Genomic DNA, 8,484 nt, shown 5'->3' on the forward strand with positions numbered 1-8,484 from the left:
ATATTTGTAAAATGTGGTCAGTGACATTCGTGTTGATTGCAGAAATTGTTTCAAAACCGATGTTGTTGTTTCTTTTTATTTGATAACAAATTCCATCCATTTTAGCTATAATAACGGTAACGCTCTTTTTCAGGGCATTATCATTTGCAGAAGCCCTCGATCTTCGTCGGGCAGTTAATAGAAAACCTCGGGCTTCTGCAAATGATAATGCCCTGAAAAATAGCGTTACCCTTATAATCATACCAAGTTATCAGGCATTATGCATATTGCACAAATACATGACATTTTTAAAGCTAACTTTGCCTTCACAGCTCGAAGGTTCTTCGGGTGTTATATCATGGACAAGTAATCAATAAATGTTTATTATTTTCCACAATATGTTTTTAATATGATGAGTAACAGTCGTTTAATGTCAGTGTGTTTTATCATTAAACAATGATTGTAACTGTGTTACATCGTTTCTGTTTAGATTCCGGTTCGCCCCGATTATGTTTCTAGGTTTGTCAGCACCATACCCGTGCTCATGGGTTTAAACCGAAGTGGTAAACGTCTAAGACCTGCATCACTTCGGGATTTCCTCCCACATTAAGCTGACACGCCGCGATATAACTGTAATACCGTTAAAAGCGGCGTTAAACCCAACTCACTCACTCACTCTGTTTAGATTCGGTAGACGCTCATTGCATAGTATTTTGACAGTAATTAGTTGTCAGGAATGCAGTACTGTTCAATGTAAGCAGTTTTGCGGAAGTTACTATATTTAGATGTAAGAGTCATGTTAAATGTCGGGAATACCGTTGACTGAATGTACTGTAATGTTCTAGTGCCGCTAGACTAGTGATGGCATTGTGTAAAAAAATCCAGAAGCTGTTTAGACTGTATGTAAGAGGACAAGAGCGGGCATCTCGTATCCCCCACACATTTCATCTCTCACACATTTCATAACATCAAGACCAGCTCTCGTGTGAAGATCAACCATCACCCTGAGGTCCCTGCCAAGGGCCATCTCAAAAGCTTGACCACCGTCACAGAGAGAGAGAAATATATTATTATCAATGACTTTTGCTATCACCACTGTGTTTTTTGTGTGTTTGAAACTTACCACTGCCATCATATTATATATTGCCATTGAATATTGTACTACCACTCTATTGTGTACTGTCATTGTAATTGCTGTGCAGTTATTTGTATTGATTTGTAAACCTAGTTAATTTTGTAATACATTTGTTGATTGTATACCACATGCTGGTTGTTTACATATTTCTTGGTTAACTTATTGTTGTCCCCTACCGGTTACTTTTTTCAAGTTAATATTTCCAATTTTAAAATCTAATAAGAATTTTTAGAATGAATGAGATCATAATTAGATTATATATAATCATCCAAATTTTATTAAAATCATCATATTACATAATGGACAATCCTATGTATATTTTACTGCCCCATTAGAACGGTTGTCGCCCTATATGATCAGGCACAGTGGTCTTTATACAGGAGTCGCAGGTGATGTTTCAATATTTTCACACACTGTTTCTAGTTGTATGCTTGTATGTTCACACGGTTCACGTTCAAGGACATTGACTATTTTTTTTCAACATATCCTAAATAATCCTTTCTTTGTTGTTTGTAATTTAACGCCGCACTCAGCAACATTCCAGCCATATGACGGCGGTCTGTAGATAATCGAGTCTGGACCAGACAATCCAGTGATTGACACAATGAACATCGATCCACGCAATTGGGATACGATGACATGCATCAACCAAGTCAGCGAGCCTGACCACCCGATCCCGTTAGTCGCCTCTTACGACAAGCATAGTTGCCTTTTACAGCAAGCATGGGTTGCTGAAGACCTATTCTACCCCGGATCTTCACGGGTGAAATATTCCTTTCAAATTTGGAAATGATAATGAGGAATGTTCTGTCAAACCACTTTGTTGTTCAAGAATGCTACAGAACCAGCTTGTTGTTCAAGAATGCTACAGAACCACCTTGTTGTTAAAGAATGCTACAGAACCAGCTTGTTGTTCAAGAATGCTACAGAACCACCTTGTTCAAGAACGCTACAGAACCACATTGTTGTTCAAGAATGCTACAGAACCACCTTGTTCAAGAACGCTACAGAACCAACTTGTTGTTCAAGAACGCTACAGAACCAACTTGTTGTTCAAGAATGCTACTGGCATTCGTCGAGGACGATAGCATATAAAACCAGTTTCTGAAAATACACACAGTAATGCATTTTGTATATTTTACCTTAGCGGACATTTCGCCAAGAGGTGAGGTGAAATTTGGGTTTAACGCCGCGTCAATATAAGTGCGATAATCTTTGGACGCGACTTTAAAACCCATTTCACTTCGCCTCACTAGTCATGTGTACGTGGTACACATGTTAACCCTTTGTCTGTATCATTCGATGCTACTCGTGTGTGATTTTCAAAAGGGGGTGGGTTGAACATCAGCAACATCGGGACCAAATCTTTGAATATATGCATGGAGAATCTGCTGTTTCATTTCCACAATATGAAATTCAAATAAACATGAAAACCATTTAAACAAATATAGACACCTACGTATCATATATAATATAAATATATTGTGAACTGGAAAGAGCGCCTCAGTTTGGAATAAAACCAACAAAAACAAAAACAATAACTAAAATCTAGTACTCTGAAGACAAAATACATCTTACCTAAAGCAGTGAATATCTTTGACGCGATAAAGTGGAAAAAACACAATTTCCCATGACTCAGATTTGATATAATGATATTTTACTAATATAGAGAGTATTATTATTATTCACACCTCAAAAATACTCAATGGCCTGTTAAGCTCAAACACGACCTTAATTACAGGTAACTTCAGCATAGAAACACGGACTGTAACCAAATACCATGGAGCGGTGAATTTAGGATATGAACGTACGTTCTCGCGGACGCCAGGTCTGTGAAATGAATTAATAAAACAGTTAATATTCACAGCTGTCTCACTCTCTCTCAAAACAACGTTAATTATCGTGCGACTTAAAATAAAATGCATATTGTTGTTATATTCTTACGCTTACGAGGTATCGAAGTGACACGTGCACAAAATTCCCACTTCGGAGCAACACAGCAGACAAACACTATGCCACGTGACATGGAAAAAGCGGAGGTGGTCTATGTCAAAAATTGTGATCAGTGCCACAGTAAGTACAATGTCATTTCAATCATAATGTAATTATACATTCTGTGACTCCGTAATAATTAACACCGTTCACTTTATGATACGCAACAACCACAACGATAACACGTGGCCTTGTTGCCAAACACATTCTTTTCCTTGTTATCGTCTTTTTTTGTTTCTCAAGTGACGTCATATTTATGCCGTCACATATATAACGTCATTTCAGACGTGCCTGCTTGTACAGTGGGAGCCCATTCCAGCCCTCATTCTTCCGTGGGTGGAGACAAATGCACATAGGTCGTCTGCTGTGCAGTAGAGAGCACATGGTTTTCGCTGCTGCTAGGAGTTATCTCCCTTGCTCTGTCTTGCACCCACCTCCGCCTTCCACACCTGACCTTTTTATATCCAAACATTCTTTTCTGTTATTATTCTGTTCCGTAGTCCATAACAGGTCAGCCGGTAATAGTTTTATTACAGATATTGCGTGGGGTGTCATTTCAGGCAAACCGATTGTTACATATATATTGCGTGGCGTGTCAGTAGTTTAATAACATCCATTAGGGACGTTAGTCGATTATTGATTCTAATGACATGATGCGTGGTCCCGTCTCTGATTCCACTGTGTACTGATCAACTGTGATTATATTTCAGCCGGATCTGCTATACAGGATATGATGAAGAACAACAAATTCCAAGCAACTTGCCCCCAGCAACTTCCGGGAGCCTCGCTTTTCCCATCGGGGCTTGCCTTCCAGTCGACTGGTTCAAGGGAGATAACTAAAGCTCAATGACCGCTTCAGTGATTGATGCACGCCATGTAGCCCATTTCCTTGTGAAATAAGAGTGAGTGAGTGAGTGAGTGAGTGAGTGAGTTGGGTTTAATGCCGCTTTTAACAGTATTCCAGTTATATCACGGCGGGTTACCTTGATGTGGGAGGAAAGTCCGAAGTGATGCAGGTCTTGGACATTTACCACTTCGGTGAAACCCACGAGCGCGTGTATGGTGCTGGCAAACCTAGAAACATAATTGAGTCGAACCGGGATTCGAACCCACAATCATAGGTTTCTGGCGTGTCCAAGGGACGCAACTCTGCACAGCGAATCGCGGCGCCTTAGACGATTGGGCCACCCGTACGCACACACGTACACACACACACGTACACACACATTTTGATACAGTTCAGCGTGAACTTTGGTGTTCTGCTGGCCTGCTGGTACGGGTTATTTGTGAGAGGGAAGTGTTAAGTAGGGTGTTCTCCAAAGATGTAGCTGGGCTACGCAGATAAACGCAATGGCCCAACGATCGCATCCAAAAGTGGGAGAGATATGACAATTGGTATTAGGAGATAAGGTACAGATAATCCACGTGAGGATTGTGAGAATATGCGGGAAATACTAAACTTTAATCAACTGTTAATAAAATGGACTTGTCCGTCATTCCCAAGATCGCATTCTAATCAAGGAGTCATCATTATTCAAAAACTGGATAATAAATATTAAAGTTTGTACATTTCATCAACATCCTTAAAGAGGTTGTACATAATGTTGATATCTCATATAAGAAATAAACGACTCGTGCTCGTTGTTGATCGTACTCCTGGCTTCGCCCCTTATGATTTATTCTCCCTTTAGAGTTTTATTGTACAAGAAACTCCCACTCGTTTATTTCTTAATTTTTAACCACATTTTTATCACAGTTCTATTTTACAATGACACTGAGGAATGCTTCATTCTGATTGATCGAAGTATGATTAAAATCAGGTATCGAATGAATCGAATTTGATACCTCAAAATTGACATGCCTTTCCACACCAAAAGCTTACGCATCGATGCACATACACTGGCTGCCGATAACCCGTTAGAATTGTAAACGATCGATATCATAACAACATCTTATCAAACATGATGAAATCAATTACAGAACACAATTACCTCATTATAAAACACAATTACCTCATTACAGAACACAACTAAGTAAAACACATATGTATTACCATCTCTACTCATAATTGTTTGGTAGGCATGTCGTATGGTGGATGACAAAGTAGACACAATTTATGGCTTACAATTGCTTTACTTTTCTGTAATGGCGACGTTTCAGTATATATGCTGATACCGCTAGCTTGACAACGGAAAAAGGATCTATACCGAAACAGTTTTTACAAGAATCTGGAACAGTACAAGTATGACCTGATTGGGCAAGTATATTGACAACCTAATTGTGACTTTTATCCTGAGGTTTACACTTTGCAAAACTAAGTCAATAGTGGTTCAGTTCATTTACATAAATAGGGATGAAACTGACTTCCCAATGTGACTACAGTAATTGGTGTAGGCAAATTGGGATGTAGGCGCAATGGAATGTAGGCACAATGGATTTGAACCGCTGTGTCAGGACCAAACAACCATCGGTCAAATGAGCAGCCCCTCAGACTCTCTCGTCTCGCACAATGATGACTCAAGACAGCGGTATTCAGTGCTCCGTGTTCAAAATTTAAACAAGAGGTATCTAATTTACTGTTAGACTACCTCAAATTTTAAACCACTATACAGTAACAGTAGTCTTGTGTTAAACTTTAGTGTTTGCATGATTAGAAAACATATTCAGCTGACAATGTAACACAACAATATGAATATTTCATTTTTCATTTTCCTACGTGTTCGTATCGTTATCTATCGTGTAGTTGTCCAATTTTCGATCACGAACGTTTATACTACCTAATTTCGTTTATCCGACATACTCGTTAATCCGACATAATCATATGCAACCAACTATGATGGACCATTCCTCAATACCATTACGAAATTTGACAAAATTGAATAAAAATCGGTCAACTGCTTTAAACGTGAATCGTGCGTGCATACAACACAACTAGAAACACGGTATGGCCATAATGAAATTTCATACTGTCACCTGGTATACTTTGTATAGACATCACGGTATTTGATTATCAAGGGTAAATGATGTTTCCCTCGTTTGAAGAATGGAATTAGAGGGAAACTACTTTCTCCAAGAGGTACGTTCTATAATCAGAGAGGTAATAATGCCAGTAGATGGCGCTGATATTTGGGGGTATATAAGGGTAGGATTTTATAATGTCGCCTCTCTCGCTTGCTCTCACGGCAATTCAATTAACAACATGTAAATTTATTGATGTTTGATTCTTTCTTTTGTATTATTCCGTTTCTAATATCTTTTTCATGTTTCAGGCATTTCGTTTGAGATGTGGCCGTGTGGCGGTGAGGCCACATTCTGTTATGGTCATCTGTCTCTGTTGACAGGCCATGTATGTTGATGATGCTGGAGAGCTGTTATAATACTCATTGGTATAATTGTGTTAATATCACATGTGTATTGTGGCTACAGAGCCTTTAGAATACTTTGTATATATGTTTGCATTTCATTGGCTACACAATGTACGGTAGGCTGCAGAGCCGAGTTATTTTGCAATTCATCGTTCTCATTTGGTGTCAAACGGACTTTAGATGATTATTAGAGTTTGGTGTGGTCTAGGAGAATAGTGCTGATGTGGCTGTAGACAATAATAGTTCATGTGTACATCAGCTAACATGGTATTTGTAATAAAAGTTGGATGATTAGGTATGATCTGGTTCACATTTTATTATATTTGATACGTTTATTGGTACATTAGTTTACCACGAAGTAAAATTAATAACAAGGTGGAGAATATAATATGTAAACGGCTGGATCAATGATTAACAATCTAGTTTTACAATGTAAAATGTACAGAAGCGTTTTGATTGTCGAGGTTTTAGGATACAAACATCATATTACAAGCATACCAGAAGGCAACCTAACATTTCATAGATTCATTAGCGCCATGCTAGTTGACTGTAGCCTGTGCGTTTTCTTAGCAGGTTGATCTTGGCAGGCTATTGAATGTGATAATGGCGGGTAGTAAATAATCGAGTCTGGACCAGATGACCCAGTGATTGACGTAATGAGCATTGGTGTTCGCGCGCGTGTTTGTCTGTCTGCTTGTACTAGTCTGGGCCATTGTACGTCGGTAGCTCACCGGGATGCCATGCCGCAGTTTCACATGGATGCCTCGCTCAGACACAAGAAAAGGTATACTGACTGCGAGCCGACCAGTCCTTGTGTTATCCCTTTACTGCAGAGCGCCAGGGTAACAACAAGTATCATCTTTAGGTTTAACGTAGAGACACTCAGCCTCTGGAATCATTTTTCCGAAACAAGCAGAATCATATCAATACAGTTAAGTAAAAAGGAGCCCAGAGATTCGTTGTCAGCCCGAAAGTGCAGTAATCTAGACTTTCCCACTATTATAGACCTACATGAGCTGTATTGGATATATTTGTTTCAGGGTCTGTATGACAGATTAAGCATAACCTGCCGGTCCCCTGGCAGAGACCGCCTCCATGGTGTAGTGGATAGAGCGTCTGTCCAGGGGGTCCGATCCTCGTTCGCGTCAAACCAGAAGACGTTCACATATGGTACTTATTGTTACCCTGCCTGGCGCTCGGCATTAAGGGGGTGAAATAAAGACTGGTCGGTTCTGAGTGAATATACTGTCCTTAGTGGGGTATTCATGTTAACCTGTGTGGCACTATAAAATCGGCATTAGTCCGGACTAGGTCAACACACACACACACTTTTAATACTGGAATACAATAACTTTGCTTCAGGTTTCACAAAAGAAAGTCTTCACTGAAACATACATTGTGGATCCATTCATATTTATTTGATTCCTCGTCTCAGAGAAATGAATGTCCTGTTCAGGTACTAGTGCCGAAAAACATTAATGCTCTGTGTGGGATGCCATTTCGCCCTGTCATGACATTTAATCAAACCAAAACTTACAGCTGAATGAGGGGTGGTTTAGCCAAGCGGTTTGAGCGTTCGCTCGTCAAGTCGAAGACCCGGGTTCGATTCCCCGCATGGGTACAATGTGTGAAGCCCATTTCTGGTGTCCCCCGCCATGGGATATTACTGGAATATTGCTAAAAGCGGCGTAAAACCATACTCACTCACTCACTCACTCACTCACTCACCTGAACACAACCAGTGGTTTAACACACGGCCGTATGTGATCTCTCTTATAATCAGCGTGATACATGTATACCTCAATAATGAATATCAGACAATTATTTTTTAACCAGATTGCTCGAATATGCTCGAACAGCGAGGCTAAAAAAGCCAAGGACGCTGATGAAAAATGATGCAAAAAAAGAAAAAAGAAACAAACGACCCAAAACACACATTGTATATTTTGTATTATTTTATCTTATTTCACAAGGAAATGCGCTACATGGCGTGCATCAATCACTGTAGCGGTC

The sequence above is a fragment of the Haliotis cracherodii genome, unplaced genomic scaffold (assembly GCF_022045235.1).
Source record: "Haliotis cracherodii isolate W230 unplaced genomic scaffold, xgHalCrac1.p SCAF_17, whole genome shotgun sequence".
NCBI lineage: Eukaryota > Metazoa > Mollusca > Gastropoda > Lepetellida > Haliotidae > Haliotis > Haliotis cracherodii.